Below are 19,017 nucleotides of genomic sequence, written 5' to 3'. Positions count from 1 at the left end.
CAGAGCAATTCAGTCCAGTTCTATATGCTCAAACCAGCTTTGCAGGCGGTGTCCCCCCAAACACCTAACAGGGATACAGAGCAATTCAGTCCAGTTCTATATCCTCAACCCAGCTTTCCACGGGGTGTCCTCCCAAACACCTAACAGGGATACAGAGCAATTAGGTCCGGCTATGTATGCTCAATCCAGATATCCCCGGTGTGTACCTCCAAAACCTAAGTAGGATACACAGAAATACAGTCAGGCTATGTACGCTCAATCCAGATATCCACGGTGCGTACCCCCAAAACCTAAGTGGGGTACACAGAAATTCAGTCAGGCTATGTACACTCAATCCAGTTTTTTATGGTGTGTAACCCCAAAACCTACCAGGGAGACACAGAAATTCAGTCAGGATATGTACGCTCAATCCAGATATCCCCGGTGTGTACTCCCAAAACCTACCTGGGAGACACAGCTGTTCAGTCAGGCCATGTATGGTCAAACCTGTTTTTAATACTGTACCCCCCAAAGCTAAGTGGAATACACAGCAATTCAGTCAGTCTACATCCGCAACATCCAGCTTTCCACATGCTGTACCCCCCCAAAGCTAAGTGGAGGACAGCCGTTCATTCAGGCTATGTATGGTCAAACCTGTCTTTAATGCTGTACCCCCCCCCCAAAGATATGTGGTATACACAATAATTCATTCAGTCCATATACACATCATCCATCTTTCCACATGCTGTAGCCCCCAAAGCTAAGTGGAAAACAGCCATTCATTCAGGCCATGTATGGTCAAACCTGTTTTTAATGCTGTACCCCCCAAAGATATGTGGTATACACAACAATTCATTCAGTCCATATACACAACATCCAGCTTTCCTCCACTGTACCCCCCAATGCTAAGTGGGAGACACAGCCATTCAGTCAGGCCATGTATAGTCAAACCTGTTTTTAATGCTGTACCCCCCCAAAGCTAAGTGGTATAGACAGCAATTCAGTCAGTCTATATATGCAACATCCAGCTTTCCACATGCTGTACCCCCCAAAACTAAGTGAGACAGCCGTTCAGTCAGGCCATGTATGGTTAAACCTGTTTTTAATGCTGTACCCCCAAAGCTAAGTGGTAGACAGCCGTTCATTCACTCCATGTATGGTCAAACCTGTTTTTAATGCTGTACCCCCAAAACTAAATGGTATACACAGCAATTCAGTCAGTCTATATACACAACATCCAGCTTTCCACATGCTGTTCCCCCCAATGCTAAGTGGGAGACACAGCAATTCAATCTGGTTATGTCAGCTCAATCCAATTTGTAAGGGTCTACCCCCCAAAAGCTAAGTGTGATACACAGCAATTCAGTCACGCTATATAAGCTCAATCCAATTTTTTGTTCAATCCAATATTGTTTTCTCTCCATGATGTGAACTATGCCTACTATGGCTACTTTTCACTTAATGGCTGCACTGTCACCAGTATATCAGGCACAATGGTGTAGGTTTCAAAGAACCTTTGCACCAACAAGTTGAAAACGTGGGCCATGTGTGGACCGTGTTTGAGTCTGGCAAGCTCCAGATCTGCTTCCAGGTTCCGGCCATTATCACATACACAAACATGCCTGGGCCTAGGTGCAGCGGGGAAAACCATATTGCCATATCATCCAAGATGGCATCCCTCACCTCGGAGGCAGTGTGCTGTCTGTCCCCCAAGCTGATGAGTTTCAATACGACCTGCTGACATCTCCCCATGCCAGTGTTACAGCGTTTCTAGCTTGTAGCTGGGGTCGAGATTGCAGCACAGGAGTAGGCTTTCAGAGAACCCCTGCCATGAGTTTTGGGCTGGGAGAGCAGATAGGCCACCCCAGTTTGTACCCCGGGCCCTGAATCCACTACATTCACCTGGCCTGTCATTAAAGAGAAGCAGCATCCCTGACCGCAGGCGCTTGTCGATGCACTGGTGGTCAAGTGGACCTTGCAGCAAAGCGCAGAGCTCTGGCCCCGACTGATGTTATGGGACACGTGCAGGCGCAAGGCGGGACAGCACACCAAGAGAAGTAGTAACATCTAGGCCAAGCATAGCGAGGTGCCCCAGCTGCCATCTGGTGACGGAAGGCCTGAGTATCCAGAAGCATAAATGCCAACATCTCCAGGGCCAGCAGTTTTTAGATGAGGCTGTTGAAGGCTTGGGCATGTGAGACAGTGACATAAAATGCCACTTCATGCCCCTCATCTTCCTCCATCAGCCAACGGTGTGAAGATGACAGGAGTGTGCTCTGAATGTTTTCAGCCTAGCAGAGGCTACTTTTCACTTACGAAAATGGCCACACTTTCACCAGTATATCAGGCACAATGATTTAGGTTTCAAAGAACCTTTGCACCAAAAAGTTGAAAACGTGGACCATGTGTGGACCGTGTTTGAGTCTGGCAAGCTAAAGATCTGCTACCAGGTTCCGGCCATTATCACATACGCAAACATGCCTGGGCCCAGGTGCAGCGGGGAAAACCACATTGCTGTCGCATCGAGGATGGCATCCCTAACCTCGGAGGAAGTGTGTTTAATGTCGGCCAAGCTGATGAGCTTCAGCACGACCTGCTGATGTCTCCACACCCCAGTTCTGAAGCACTTACAGGTCGCAGGTGTGGTCGAGGTTGCAGCAGAGGAGTAGGCTTTCAGAGAGGCCCTGTCAGGAATTTTTGGCTGGGAGATGAGATAGGCCACCTCAGTTTGCACCCTGGGCCCATCCTTAACTACATTCACCCGGCCTGTCATTACAGAGAAGCAGTGTCCCTGACCACAGGCGCTTGTCCATGCGTCGGTGGTCAAGTGGACCTTACAGTAAAGCATGGAACTCAGGGCCCGCACTTTAGTAGCTCGTGTAAATTGGGGTACGTTTTTCAAAACCGTTGCACCAATAAGTTGAAAATGTGAACCAGGCATGGACTGTGTTGGAGGCTGGCAAGCTCGAGAGCTGCTACCAGGCTCAGTCCATTATCACACAAGACAAAAATGCCTGGCCCCAGGAGCATCGGGGAAAAACACATTGCCATATCATCCAGGATGGCATCCCTCACCTCGGAGGCAGTGTGCTGTCTGTCCCCCCAAGTTGATGAGCTTCAGCACGGCCTGCTGACATCTCCCCACGCCAGTGTTACAGTGTTTCCCGCTCGTAGCTGGGATCGATTTAACGGCGGAGGAGGAGGAGGGTGATGTTTCAGCACTCCTGCCAGGAATATTGGGCGGAGAGACAAGGCAGGCCGCCACAGTTGGCGACCCGGTCCCAGCCTCTACTACATTCAGCCAATGTGCCGTGATTGAGCTGTAGCGTCCCTGGCCGCATGCACTTGTCCATGCGTCGGTGGTCAAGTGGAACTTTGTGCAAAGTGCAGAACTTGGGGCATGCCTGATGTTATGGGACACGTGCTGGTGCAAGGCTCAACTCACCCTAAGGGCCAAAAACACTACTGGTGAATTTTGTTCAGTTCCAAAGGACTCTGTGTTTAGATTAGGCTCAGTCACAGCTCCAGAACATGCCTTGGAAGGCAAGGTTTCCTTTAGTGGCTCCATCTCAGCAGGATGATGATGATGAAGCTTGGTTATATCTGGTGTCGGACGGGAAAGTGGTTTCTGATCTACATCTGAAGTACTGGAGCATGTTGTTTGGACTATTAACACCTGATCAGAACCCCATAGAGGTAATGTAGAGTCCCATATTAGAAGACCATTACTGGTAGTAGTAGTTGCAGCCAATTCTCCACCTTTGTGGTCCTCTAAATAAAAGTTACCCCCAGGACTTGATGCCAAAATGTTATCAATTTCCCAATCCAAATCAAGGTCAATGTCTGGGTCCTCAGTCCAATCCACTGCATCAATCCCACACAATGAGAGTGATGGGTCTGGAACCACCGTTTTAGGGGCTAAGAATTTTAAAGGGGCTAACACTCTGCTGGTGCAAGGCTCAACTCACCCAAAGGGCAAAAAACTCCACTGGTGCAAGGCTGAACTAAGTTAAAGGGCCTAAAACTCTGCTGGTAAGAGGCTGAACTAAATTAAAGGGCCTAAAACTCTGCTGGTAAGAGGCTGAAGTCACCTAAAGGGCCTAAATCTCTGCTAGTAGCTCAGTTTAAGGGCCTCTACCCTAATTTGGAAGGGCTCACGTTAAGGGCCAGAAAAGTGAATTTTGGAAGGTCTTACCACATCACACACACACATCCACAATGACAGTTCAGGGTTGGTACTGTTGGATTTCCCATTGCCTATTCTATCTGTGGTTGTCATGGGCAACGTGATTTAAAAGGGTGCTTGGTAATGGTTTTTTTAGCTTAAATTTGGGTTTCTGTCCATCCAATTGGGGAGGAAAGAAGGTTTCCAGGTATTTTCCCACTTTGATAGAGGTTTTTTTGAGTGTGGAAAGTGTGTAGTTGATAGGCTGTGATGGTGGGGTAAAACTGTGACTTGGGCTTGTTAGATGCCCCCAGACATGCTTCTCCTGCTGTCCTAGTTGCATTGCAGAGGTGTTGGCATCATTTCCTGAGGTGTCATAGTGGACTTGGTCACCCTCCTGAGTCGAATTGTGGGTTCCTCTAAAATGAAGCATTTTTCCCCATAGACTATAATAGGGTTCAATATTCGTTCGAATAGTCAAACATTGCGCAGCTATTCAAAACGAATAACGAATATCGAATATTTTACTGTTTGCTCATCTCTAGTTATTATCATCGCACAGAGTTAGAATACTTTGACATGCTGAAATGTAAACTTACCTGAAAAGTATTTTTTTTTTCTGTTACTGGCAGCTACAACAATTCTATCTTATAAACAGTAAAATAATATGCAAATAAATCCTTGTGGGTGGAAAAGGGGAACTTGCTATAGCACCACCTTTTTTAAAGGTATCTTTTAAATGGAACCTGTGAAAATATGTGTCAACCTACATTATGGTTTTGTTCTGTATATATACAATGAAAGGCCACTTTATTACAGACACCCATCTAGTATTGTTATATCTTATTTGGCTTTCAAAACCACAACATTTTGTTGTAATATCCACAGATATCGGAGGACCCAGGGTAGCTAAGTAAACATTGCACTAAACACCATTACTAAATGTCCACCAACTTAAATTGTTGATACCTGACATGGAAGGGTTCATTAAATCATGCTGTTCATGCCACATTCTGACCATCCAAGCAGCATGGTGCAACTGTGAGGTTTTCTATTGCTCAGTGATCCAGTTTTTTTCCCCACTTTAGTTTTGTCTTTCTGTTTCCCTTAGCAATGGCAGTCAAGCTGTCTGTCTGCTATTATATCCCATCTGTGCCAAGGAAAGAGGAATTGTGTCTTCAGACACATTAGTTGTAACTTTGTATTGGCTGCAGTTTGCTTGCCTGTGCAGCGCCTGTTCATCAAAACAATTTTTGGCTTCCTCCCGAGCCCCATTTGTCAGTGAGATATTTACGCCCATGAGATCCCCTTTTGCCGGAGGTTTTCCCATGACCGTATAATTATCTTTATATTCTTAACATCATTGCATGAGCAAATCCCACAATCTTGGCAGTTTCTAAAATATGGGCCCCAGATGACCATGTCTTGTTCAAGGTCGCTCAGATCACTCAATTTTTCTATCTTAATGCGGATTTACACTAAAACTGATGAAAACTTGCTCACTTGACTTTAGGTAGCATTGTAGGGTCACACATCTAATTTCCAATCAAGGAAGATCCAATTCTTAAAGGGCAAGTGTCTCTGTTAGCCTTTATTCAGATAACAGTATTAATTTCACTGTCTGTGGATGGCGATATTTTGACCATCCATAGTAACAGATATGCTTATGAATCATTCATACAATGCAATGTATGAGGGATCCATGAAAACTGGCTCCCCTAAGGTGTAAAGTGACTTTAGCTGTTTTCACCCACTGTCCTGTATATGTAGGCTTGTAGGCTTAAAGTGGCCATTCAATGTGTAATTATATATAGTTCATATTCCATTGGATTTTTAAATTTTTTTTTTGCAGATTATGAATTTTCCATTGGATTCTATACACAAAAGCAGTGCAATTTTTAATTTTAATTTCTTTTTAAGTATGTTTGTCTTTTCTCTTTTTAGATGTATCATCTGTACACACAACCTTGGAAGTTATAAGAGTGTTTTTCACTTCCTTAGACTTCTGCACAATATTGAATTGGGAAACAACATGTGATGGTCAACCTATCTGTAGATATGAAATCCAGTACAAAGTGTAGGTAACTTATTTACATATATTGCACTTAACCAACATTTAGAAAATAGGTGGTTGCAATATAAGAACAACCTTTAACTCCAATAACTTAACAGCAGAGCTCAGAGGGCCATGTTGTTTCTGTAAGCCCAACCATCGAGAACAATTCTCTCGATGAGCAGTACCAGAGTCTGAGGCATTTTAGAGATGGATGTGGGTCCCAGAGGACCTACATCTGTCAGACATTTATGTCATATCCTGTCAATGTCTTTCGAGGGAAAGGCGCTTTAGATTTGTAGTATCCATCTTCAATTAACATGCCTTGGAAATCTATTTATTTTAATCATAGCACATTGGGGTAGATTTATTAAAATTGTCTAAAGGCAAAATGCTCTTAGTTGCCCATAGCCAATCACAATGCAGCTTTCATTTTTCAGGAGCAGAATACAACATAAAACCTGCTTTTTGGTTGCTATTGCTTTTAGTTTTGCTTTTAGACTATTTAAATAACTCTGCGCCACTTTCTCTTTATTCATTTAAAGGGGAACGTTTCCATATTTTAAATTGTAGAAAATTAAAAGTTAAATATGTTTGCAAATATTAATAAACATTTTGTAGAGTCTTAGAAATTTTCATCTTTGCGATAACAATCTTTTGCCGTGATCCGTGTCAATGGATGCAACCATGAATACATAAAGTATCTATGGTCTGGGACTTGTCAGAAACCCAGCCATGATTTCATTATTATAGCCAGGTTATCTTCTTATGCATGTACTGCTCCTGTTTTCTTCTGTGCTCCTTCATGAGCAGATAATCCAACCACAATAAGGAAATCATGGCTGGGTTTCTGACAAGTGCCAGGTCATAGACAATTCCTAAAAAGTGTTTAACTTTTAATTGCCTGCAAATTAAAATCTGGGCATGTTCACAGGAAAACGCTTTCAAGAATCCTCTCTTGGGTGGGTGATAGATGCACCGTTACCAAATGCCGATCTTCACCAAATTTGGCACACAGATACTTCAGGTATCCGGGAAGGTTTAAGATGAGGCCCCAACTAGCTTGGACATACCGTTGCGGAAATGCAGCTTTCTCAAAAACCTGACCCCCCATTAGCCAATACAAGCCTGCAAGTCTTTCACTCATATTTCAACTGCAATACACACGGTCACTCCACATGTACAATCCAACACTATCTAAATAGAGATACACACATCAGAGGATTAGATGCACAGGTCAGCACAAAGTATCACATGGCAGAGGATTAAATATGCGCGTCTGCACACAGTTCCACAAGCCAAAGTATTAGATACGCGTGTCTGCACACAGTTCCACACACCAGAGGATTAAATATGCACGTCTGGACACAGTTCCACACGCCAAAAGATTAGATACGCACGTCTGCACACAGTTCCACATGGCAGAGGATTAGATACACACATCTGCACAAAGTACCACACGCTGGAGGATTAGATACACAAGTCAGTACACAGTATCACACACCAGAGGATTAGATACGTGTGTCTGCACACAGTACGTCACGACGCAGGATTAGATACGCACATCTTCACACAGTACCAAGCGAAGGAGGATTAAATACATGCATCTTCACACAATACCACATGCCGGAGGATTGGATACGAGCCACTGCACACAGTTATACATGTCACAGGATTAGATAAGTACATCTACACACAGTTTCACACACCAGAGGATTAGATACACGCATCTGCAAAAAGTACCACATGCTGGAGGATTGGACACACAAGTCAGCACACAGTATCACAAGCCAGAGGATTAGATACGTGAATATGCACACAGTACCAAGCGTCAGAGGATTAGATACATGTGTCTTCACACAATACCACATGCCAGAGATAAGATATGCGCCACTGCAACGCCACTGCACACAATAGCACAAAGGGAAGGATTAGATACGTGCCTCTGCACACAGTACTACATGCTGGAGGATTAGATACACGCCACTGCACACAATACCACACACCGTATAATTGGATATACACAGCTGCACACAGTTCTACACGCTGTGGATTAGATACGCACGTCTGCACACAGTTCCACACGCCGGAGGATTAGATATTGCATGTCTGCACACAGTTCCACATGCCGGAGGATTAGATATGTGCGTCTATACACCGTTACAAACGCCGAAGAATAAGATACACACGTCTGTGCACAGTTCCACACGCCTGAGGATTAGATACGCACGTCTTTACACAATAACACATGCTGGAGGATTACATATGTGCATCTGCACACAGTTCCACTCACCGGAGGATTAGATACATGCGTCTACACACAGTCCTACATGCCGGAGGATTAGATACGCACGTCTTTACACAATACAACATAATGGAGGATTAGATACGTGCCATTGCACATAATACCACACACCGGAGGATTTGATACGTGCTACTGCACACAATACCACACAGAGAGGGTTAGATAAACGCGTTTACACACAGTACCACACACCAGAGGATTAGATATGCACGTCAGCACACAGTACCAAACGCCGGAGGATTAGATATGCGCCTCTCCACACAACACCACACGTCGAAGGATTAGATACACACCACTACTCACAATACCACACAGGGGAGGATTAGATATGCGCCTATGCACACGGTACCACACGCCGGAGGATTAGATATGCAACTCGGCACACAGTAGCACGTCGGAGGATTAGATACGCACATCTGTACGCGCTCTATATGACACTGTTACACAAGATCACAGTCACACAGCTTTACTCCAGGTATCCATAACAACCGATCGCAGGTTTTTCACTGATATCCAAAATGACACAAACGACATACAAAGTACACCAGTGCAAAACTGGACAATTCTTATGGGGCCACTACACAAACAAAGAATGAAATATACCCGTGCGAAGCCAGGTCCTCCTGCTAGTATATTATATATCTGATTCCTCACAGTGAGCAGTTCTTGAGAAACCTTCTCTATATCATTGGAAACTTATGCCATAATACAAGGTAGCAGCCATATTTGGAAGCTGAATAAACAACTGACTAGATTTAAGATATTTTCCCTACCATGTGCATTGTTAACCATACCACACTGCTATGCAATTTATCCCAATTTAGTACACTTGTCTTTTGTTACAAATGGTTGTACTGGATTTTCGATTGTTGTAATGTTTTATTCTTCGATAGTGAATCAAAATCCATTGTCAAAAAATAATCCTGCTGTCTTCATGTGTATGGGTTATGTGTAAGAATTTGTATTTTAATTTGTGTGTGTGTGTATATATATATATGTATATATATTTTATATTTATTTAATATATGGCATATAATAACCTATAGTCAGGCACAACACTATTGTATGATAATGTTTTACTTGCATACAGATTGTTACAGATTGTTACTGTTATGTAAGCAGTATATAAAGCTATTATTGTGAATGTACCGTGTGACCCTTTTATGCTGACACTGAGTATCTCTATTATAGAAGTGCTAGATGGTAGGGGATCCATAACAGGGGATTTCCACAATTTCCACAATTGACCTAACTTTTCTTACATGGCCTGTTCAAGGCTCCATATTTGGTCCATACGGTAGAATAATGATGTCTTAATGGACAATACTAACTGTATTGTCTTTAAATAACATTCGTTTAAAGATTTCAGAACTAAATTTTAATTATGTCATTATTTTGGTGACTTTTTTTGTTGCTAAAAAGTTTTTGTGGAAAACTATGAAAATGTTATCATGAAAGACTATATCTAAACAAGCTCTTATGATACTGTTGGCGTAGCAACAGTCCCGACAAATCCTGCTTTGGGGTTGTGTGGGAATAAAAACATTAAATACTGAAATAACACCTCAGTATAGCTATCTTCCTAAATTTTAGCTATTTTTTGTCTAGGTAGTAACCATAGCTATAACTCCTATGGTTCAATGTAATTTATTTATTCCCATATAACCCCTTTTATGCTTTATACAAGTTAAAAAATCTCAACAAACGTTAACAAATCTTCTTCCAACAATTATGTTTCTATTATTAATTTTCAGATATGGAGAAAGTGAATGGCAAAATAAAACCGACTGTGAACAATCGAAAAACCTGTGCAATATGACAGCAGAAACATTAAAGAAAGAACATGTAGATGAAAAGATATTTGCCCAAGTGAGAGTAATAACAGATGATGCATGCTCTTCATGGAAAGTGAGTGATGTCTTTCAACCCTTACAACACAGTAAGTTGATGAGATCTTATTTACTTTCATCTGTGATACATGAAATCAGTATTTCATTTTTTCTTTCATACAGCATATCCCATATTGAACTACAATATGAAAATGTAGTAGAGAATATGAAATCAATTACTTTAGGTCTTCTGAACAAGATCAAAGTACCACTGAGAATCTTTAATTTCACAACTAGTAGTAATATTTCCTGTATTTGTCTGTATAAACTCACTTTCTGGTGTCAGAACAGGTGAGTAGTGCTACATAGGCACTGCAGGTTCTTCAGCATCTGCACCTTGTAACCAAACACAACTGTTTAGACTTCAGTTTAGTTAACTAATGAATAACCTCATGAAATTGTTTTAGCACAAACTCTGATTGTTTTAAGTTCCAACTACTACAAAAAACATTAAAAAAACTGTAAAAAAGGCAAAAACTGGAAGTTGTACCCAAAATAACCAATCAGATATCAACTTTTATTTTTATGCAGAAATTATGAATTTGTAAATATATATAAACCTCTTCTTTTTTTCCAGCAACTATTAGTGCTCCGGTGGTGACTGTGACTCCTTCATTGGACACCATACTTGTCCATATCACTGCCCCACAGTTGTTATATCACATCAAATATGCTGACACTAGTTATCAGAAGAAAATGTATTTTATTATTAAAATGTCAACCTTGTCGAAGGTAAGGCCTCTCTGATATTACATAAATAACATACACATGTAAATAGCAATGCTTCAACATATGTCAGATATTCATGCTTAACAACAAAAGAGCAATTATTCATGTAAGTCTGTTTAAATATAAGAGAGTAAATAATAGCTACAAGAAGCCTTGGCTGGGTCATGGGTTAGTGTTCAGTCAGTCTGGCACATGTTCATGTGTTTCAAATAGACGTCTGTGTGCAAATATACAGTGTTGACCAAAAGTATTGGCACCCCTGCAACTCTGTCAGATAATACTCATTTTCTTCCAGAAAATGATTGCAAGCACAAATTTTTTATTATTATCTTCATGTAATTTGTCTTCAATGGAAAACCACAAAAAGAATTGTCAAAAAGCCAAATTGGATATAATTCCACACCAAACATAAAAAAGGGGGGTGGACAAAAGTATTGGCACTGTTTGAAAAATCATGTGATGCTTCTCTAATTTGTGTAAATAACAGCACCTGTTACTTACCTGAGGTACCTAACAGGTGGTGGCAATAACTAAATCACACTTGCAGCCAGCTGAAATGGATTAAAGTTGACTCAACCTCTGTCCTGTGTCCTTGTGTGTACCACATTGAGCATGGAGAAAAGAAAGAAGACCAAAGAACTGTCTGAGGACTTGAGAAGCAAAATTGTGAGGAAGCATGAGCAATCTCAAGGCTACAAGTCCATCTCCAAAGACCTGAATGTTCCTGTGTGTACCGTGCGCAGTGTCATCAAGAAGTTTAAAGCCCATGGCACTGTGGCTAACCTCCCTAGATGTGGACGGAAAAGAAAAATTGACGAGAGATTTCAACACAAGATTGTGCGGATGGTGGATAAAGAACCTCGACTAACATCCAAACAAGTTCAAGCTGCCCTGCAGTCCAAGGGTACAACAGTGTCAACCCGTACTATCCATCGGCGTCTGAATGAAAAGGGACTGAATGATAGGATACCCAGGAAGACCTCACTTCTTACCCAGGGACAAAAAAAGCCAGGCTGGAGTTTGCCAAAACTTACCTGAGAAAGCCAAAAATGTTTTGGAAGAATGTTCTCTGGTCAGATGAGAGAAAAGTAGAGCTTTTTGGGAAAAGGCATCAACATAGAGTTTACAGGAAAAACAAAAAAGAGGCCTTCAAAGAAAAAAACACGGTCCCTACAGTCAAACATGGCGGAGGTTCCCTGATGTTTTGGGGTTGCTTTTCTGCCGCTGGCACTGGACTGCTTGACCGTGTGCATGGCATTATGAAGTCTGAAGACTACCAACAAATTTTGCAGCATAATGTAGGGCCCAGTGTGAGAAAGCTGGGTCTCCCTCAGAGGTCATGGGTCTTCCAGCAGGACAATGACCCAAAACACTTCAAAAAGCACTAGAAAATGGTTTGAGAGAAAGCACTGGAGACTTCTAAAGTGACCAGCAATGAGTCCAGACCTGAATCCCATAGAACACCTGTGGAGAGATCTCAAAATGGCAGTTTGGAGAAGGCACCCTTCAAATCTCAGGGACCTGGAGCAGTTTGCCAAAGAAGAATGGTCTAAAATTCTAGCAGAGCATTGTAAGAAACTCATTGATGGTTACCAGAAGCGGTTGTGCGCAGTTATTTTGTCTAAAGGTTGTGCTACCAAGTATTAGGCTGAGGGTGCCAATACTTTTGTCCGGCCCATTTTTGGAGTTTTGTGTAAAATGATTAATGATTTGACTTTTTTTTTCATTCTCTTTTGTGTTTTTTCTTTGCAAGCAAAATAAATGAAGATATTAATACCAAAGAGTTTGTGCTTGCAATCATTTTCTGGAAGAAAGTGAGTATTATCTGACAGAATTGCAGGGGTGCCAATACTTTTGGCCAACACTGTAAGGAGAATTTCTCCCATTAGAGGGCTCAGAACAGCATGTGCAAACAGGCTCAGAATACCAGTTTAGGGTGCATTCACACTACGGAACGCCAGCGTGTATCACAGCCGTACACGCCGGCGTTACAGCAGGGCTGCCGGACACTTCCCATTCATTTCTATGGGAGCCGGCATGCGAGTGCTCCCCATAGAAATGAATGGACTGCTTTTTTCCATTCATTTCTATGGGGAGCGCTCGCATGCCGGCTCCCATAGAAATGAATGGGAAGTGTCCGGCAGCCCTGCTGTAACGCCGGCGTGTACGGCTGTGATACACGCTGGCGTTCCGTAGTGTGAATGCACCCTTATAGAGCTGTATTTGGGTGCTAAGTGATGGTAACATAATCCCTAAAGTTAGCCCCACAAAAAGCTCTACTGAGTTGCAGTCCATGTATGTCATAGGTGGAGAAGTCGTAATGACTTGTTGCAACTGAATGAGTGAGTACATCTACCATTAACCCTTTCACTGCCAAGGGTCTCTGGAAATTTTGTACCTCCAGTAGCCAGAGCAATTTTCACATTTCACACTTGTAGCATTGTCAGAATGACACTTGGTACTGTATACGAACAGGCACCTTCATACAATTTTGATTTAAAGTGAATGTTTTATGGAAAAAATGCGAATAAAGGTATATTACTTGATAAAAGCGGAAACCAAACAAAAAATTATATGCACCAAACCTCCTAAAAATAAGAGTTCAACATGTGCAGTTAATTCATATCACTATGATGTACACCTGCATGCACGTGTCCTCAGAAAATCACCAGAATTGGAAGGAACAAAAATCTGCTTTGAAGCTGGAAATGTTAAAAAAGTGTCATCCTATAAAATGTAGGGATTACACACCATGAAAAGTAAGTGAACCCCTAAACCCTATATATTTTTTGAAAGTGGACAACCTGAAGATTACAAATGTCTTAATGGGTCATCGATAGTCACATCCACCTTCATGCAACTTTTTGACAAACACAAAACATTATTTGAAAAAATGCACTAAAACACATATTTGCACCTAAAACTCATGTTCAATCTCACATTCATATACAAAATACATTTAAATAATAGCTTAAGGTGTATACAATGTGTACAATATATATATACTGTATATACCGCAAACATCAACTACAACAAGAGCTCGAACTCCCAAAAACACTAATACTGAAGACAGGCAGGATTTTGCTGTTATTCACTAATATGTTAAAAATCTATACTGCACCTACCAAACTGTGACTGTGATACCAAAATCTAACTTTTTTTTAGGTTACACAGCATACCATATATAAAAACACAATTTAATTTTTCATATATACAACCACCTTCATGCAACTTTGCAGCAAACAGAGATGGCAAGCAAAAATTGCATGAAAATTCAAATTTGCCCCAAAAGTGCAGCTCAAGCAATCCCTTTCTGGAAACAAAATGTACTTTCCAAAAAACTGCAAGATGTGAGGAGTTCATATATACTACACATGTATATATATTTACAAGTGCGGGTGTTAGTAGTATTGTAAGTGACCATTTTCTCGTGGCCGGCGGGCATGCGAAATAGGGACAAAAGAGCCCTTGCCCCCTCCTGGTGTCACATACAAGTTATGCACAGAGACAGATTGCTTCTCTGTCTGTGCACGCTGCAGGGCTGCTCCTCCCCCCTCCCCTTCCTGTTACAGATTGGAAGATTTTTCCTTAGACAGGAGGAGGGGGGGACACTTTAGAGCCCTATATCTCTGGACTGCTTAAAGATATCTTGATGCTTTAAAATTCATTTAAAATGAAACCAAGACCTTCATGATAGAACTTATAGTTTTGGAGCAATTTACTGTTGAAACACTGTCGAGAATTGAGATCTGCAGTTGGATCTCAATGTCAAATAGCGTTTTCAACAGTGAATCATTCCAAAAGTATAAATTCTATCATGAAGAACTTGGTATCAATTTAAAGATGAGATTCTCATCTTTAAAATTAATCTTAAAGCATGAAGATATCTTCATGCAGTCCAGAGATATCAGCATTAGTAGGAGGACGTATTAGCTACGTCCTCCGCTACAAAAGTGCCACCCTGGGACGACGTAGAGCTATGTCCTCGGCAAGTAAAGGATTAAACAAAGTTAATTCACCTTCGGAGTCGTGAAGTGAGTCTGGAAGTCGATCCCTTAGTGTTAAGAGTGAAGCACTTTTTTTAGGGATTATTTCTTGGTTTTATCCCTGTTTTATATTTTTCATTAGATGTAAATAGTTTTTTTTCTTTAGGTGTGATAATATATGGAGGGAATTCACTCTACTGGTTGAGTGACTGCCTTCATTAGTGTCTATGGGAGGATTTTCTCTTACTAAACTTGGACATTGTATGCTTATTATTAAAGTTTGATAAGAGAAAACCTCCCATTGACAGCAATTGTGACAGTGGCTAAAACAGTAGGATGCCTGTCTTGTATGCATTAAAATTATCTGCGGTATATAACATGTCATGTCTTAAAGGACATGAAGGGTCCTCTTTAATGGATACAATCATACATTTAGAGTACATTAAGCGAATGATAATTACAATATGTAAATTATTTATGTATTCTAACAATATTATCATTACAAAATGGTTTAAACAAACATTTGTTTGTTCCAGGTGATAAAGACAAAAGACACAGAGGAGACACAATGGAGTATTACAAACCTGGCTCCTGGGAACTACTGTATCAGTGTAAATATGAGGTTTGGGGATATCACAAGCAACTCAAGTCCAAACAAGTGTGTGGAGATAAAAGGTATGAGAGTGGTCACCTAATACCTGTAGAAAATTAAAGCTCCAATGAGCCCCAAACTTTTAGTCTGAAAAACATACTGGTAGGGAATGTTGTTTGTAAATCCTATATAGAACAGGGATTGACAACGTCTGTAAAGCACTGCGTAATATGATAGCGCTATACAAGTAACGACATTAATATTGGCAGTAGTCTGCAAATTGTTGTCTCATCTCATCTCTCACTAGGACTGTATCATGTAAAGTGCACAATCATTTAGACTCTTAAAACAGGAGAGATCAGGCATTTAGCTTGGAAATGCCCATTCCGTTTTTTTTCTGCACTTTTTATGCAGATTTTTTAGGCAAATCTGGAATTGGTTTTAGCAGTTGGTTTTAGCAGTTGGCAAATCTGGAATTGGTTTTTAAATTTTTAAGGACTCATTCACATCTTCTCCCCAGTCTCCGTTCATGCAGGTTTCCGTTTCCTGCACAAAACTGAGTAGGAGACGGAAACCTGCAGGACTCTTTCAAACCCATTCATTTGAATGGATTTGAAAGATGTCCGGCCGTGAGCGCCGATGAGCGTTTTACGCTCTCCGCCGCGAAACCGTTTTTTTAAAAATCGGACACAGAGTCAGACATGCAGTACTCTGTAACCAGTTTAAAAAACGGTTTCGCGGCAGAGCATAAAATGCTCACCTGCGCACACGGCCGGACCCGGTCTGACAGCTTTCCGTCTTCTGCATGCACGGACTCCGGGCGCTAGTGTGAACCTGGCATAACTCTCTTTGAATTTTCCACTTCTGGATAAAAACGAAATGAAACAAAACTGCAGGTATGATATCAGTTTTAAGCTGTGGCCACACATTGTGGAAAAGCTGCTATACACACTCTTTGGCTTTGGCTCAAAAAACCATACAAAATCTGAAGCAAGAAACTGCTTTTCTACAACTTGTGACCTCTTAAAAGTAAGCCAGTTTCTTAAAAAAAAAAAAAAAAAAAAAAAAAGCTATAAATACTATAAATAAAATCACTTCTATACAGTTTTGTTTTGTTTGTTTTTTTTAATGTAGATTGTGAGCCCCACATAGGGCTCACAATGCACATTTTTTCCTATCAGTATGTCTTTTGGAGTATGGGATGAAAATCCACGCAAACGTTAGCAACATGCTAAAAACCTGATCCTTTGTGCGTCATATCATATGCTAAGCAGATTGCACGCCTGACCAAATTTTTCTCTAAAGTTTATTTACACTTTCATTGAACCTTCACATTTCATGGAAAAAGATGACTTCCAGAAAAGTAGCGTGGTTCTCACTCATGTACATCAGTTCTACATCTGACTATCTTGTTCATAGAATTGGACTGTTTGCTATGTTATTATTGTGAACGTTATGTACTATTCTTTCTTCATTGTAGCATATGTAAGAGTCTGTTATCTGTAAAATCACAAAATGTTCAATAAAAACGTTTCAATTAAAAAAAAGAAAATCCACGCAAACACAGGGAGAACATACGAACTCCTTGCAGATGTTTTTTGCCCTTGGCAAGATTCGAACCAAGGACCCCAGCGCTGCAAGGCTGCAGTACTAACCACTGAGCTACCGTGTGGCTCCTGTATGTTTGTTTTTTTAACCTGTAAGCATGTGACTGCTGCATCAAATCAGTATACTACTTTTTGGCATCATGACTCATTTCCAGTCGTGACCACAGCTTGTCTGAACTGAACGCACAGCATCATACTGATATATGAAACCGTGAGATTCAGAATAAACACTAGTGTATTGTGTCCCCTAGTAGTAGTTCAGCTCATATAAGCCATGGTTGGGCCAGAAAGGCAGCTGATATACAAACCTTATTTCCTGGCCTGAAAGTGGTGATCTGAATGGACCCCAAATCCATTATTTATCATATAGAACAGGAGGACTGATCTACATTTAGAGGGCAAAGTAGAATAAATACAGTGAAGCGCTTAACAAGATTGCAATATAATTAATTTAACTAAACAGTAAAGACTATTGAACATTGTTTTAATAGACTCACAGATCTTAAAAACCTAGTTCCAAAAAGTTTTATCTCCTGTGAGAGAGTGAAGGGTGTAGTCTGGGAAGATAAGTATATTCCAGCCAGGCACCTAAGGGGTGTGTGGTGAGATCCACACCAGGGAGGTCAGCTGATCAGGCCCTAATAACAGTCTGAGTGTGAAGACTATCAGGGTGGCACCAAACTGACAGAGTTGAACTGTCCAGACTGGACCTCCAAAGCAGGTACTTTGCCACCTGTTGTTATTGCCAAGGTGGGAGACTGGTAGCCAGTCTCCTGTATAGTCAAAGGGAAAAGTTTCCTTACGCTTATGTTAGTTTCTCAGCCGAGGAGGGTTTTGTTTATCCTGTGGCTTTGCAAAAGCAGTGTATGCGTTACATGTGAATAAAGCCTGAACTTGTGTGCAATCCAGTGTCTGTGTCCCTGTATCCTGCACTGCTACAAGCAGCTACCTGAGCGATTCCCCACAATCCCTTCTAGCTGTTTCTTGCAAAAATACTCCCATGACTCCACAATAGTAGGCCTCATCACAGACGGAGACGACAGGGAATACAGAGCCTTAAACTAGGATTTTATGGAATGGTACCAGCTGAACCTCCTCAGGATTAATGCTGGGAAGACCAAGGAGATGTTGGTGATCTAACCGTATCTACGCATATATTTGCATAGCCTTTAGAAAGGCTATTCTAGACATACATTTTATTCATTAATCATCCCAGCTGTTGAAATTGACCGCTTATACTGATATGCTAATTATCCAGCACGGAGCACCCGGAAGTCTTTATGATGTTCCCTGAGCACTGGTTGTGTGATGACATTTAAAGAAGGGTAGGTAAGAGCCAGGGAAGGCTGATGACACGATAGGAAGCCTAAAAATCACAATAGCCAATGATAGACTCCCTTTAACCCCTTAACTCAATCAGGGTATGTGGCTGTTTCCCGCGTCCCCAAATACAGGTACGTGACTGTGATCGAGCAGAAGCAGAGCCTGTGCGATCACCGGGGGAGCCCGGCTGTATCTGTCAGCCAGGCTCCCGCTGCCACAGCGGGAACGGTGATGACACCGATCCCCGCTGTTTAACTCTTAAGATGACGCTGTAATTGAAAGTTTCGGTGGCATTGGGAGTGACTTGCTGCACTTTCTGCAGCCTAGGGTCTGGCCAATGACCCCAGACTACTAGGTGAGGAAAGAAAAGAGAGAGACACCGAGCACCA

The sequence above is a fragment of the Leptodactylus fuscus genome, chromosome 3, assembly GCF_031893055.1.
Source record: "Leptodactylus fuscus isolate aLepFus1 chromosome 3, aLepFus1.hap2, whole genome shotgun sequence".
NCBI lineage: Eukaryota > Metazoa > Chordata > Amphibia > Anura > Leptodactylidae > Leptodactylus > Leptodactylus fuscus.
The sequence above is the reverse complement of the archived record's forward strand: the minus strand, read 5'-3'. Positions refer to the sequence as shown.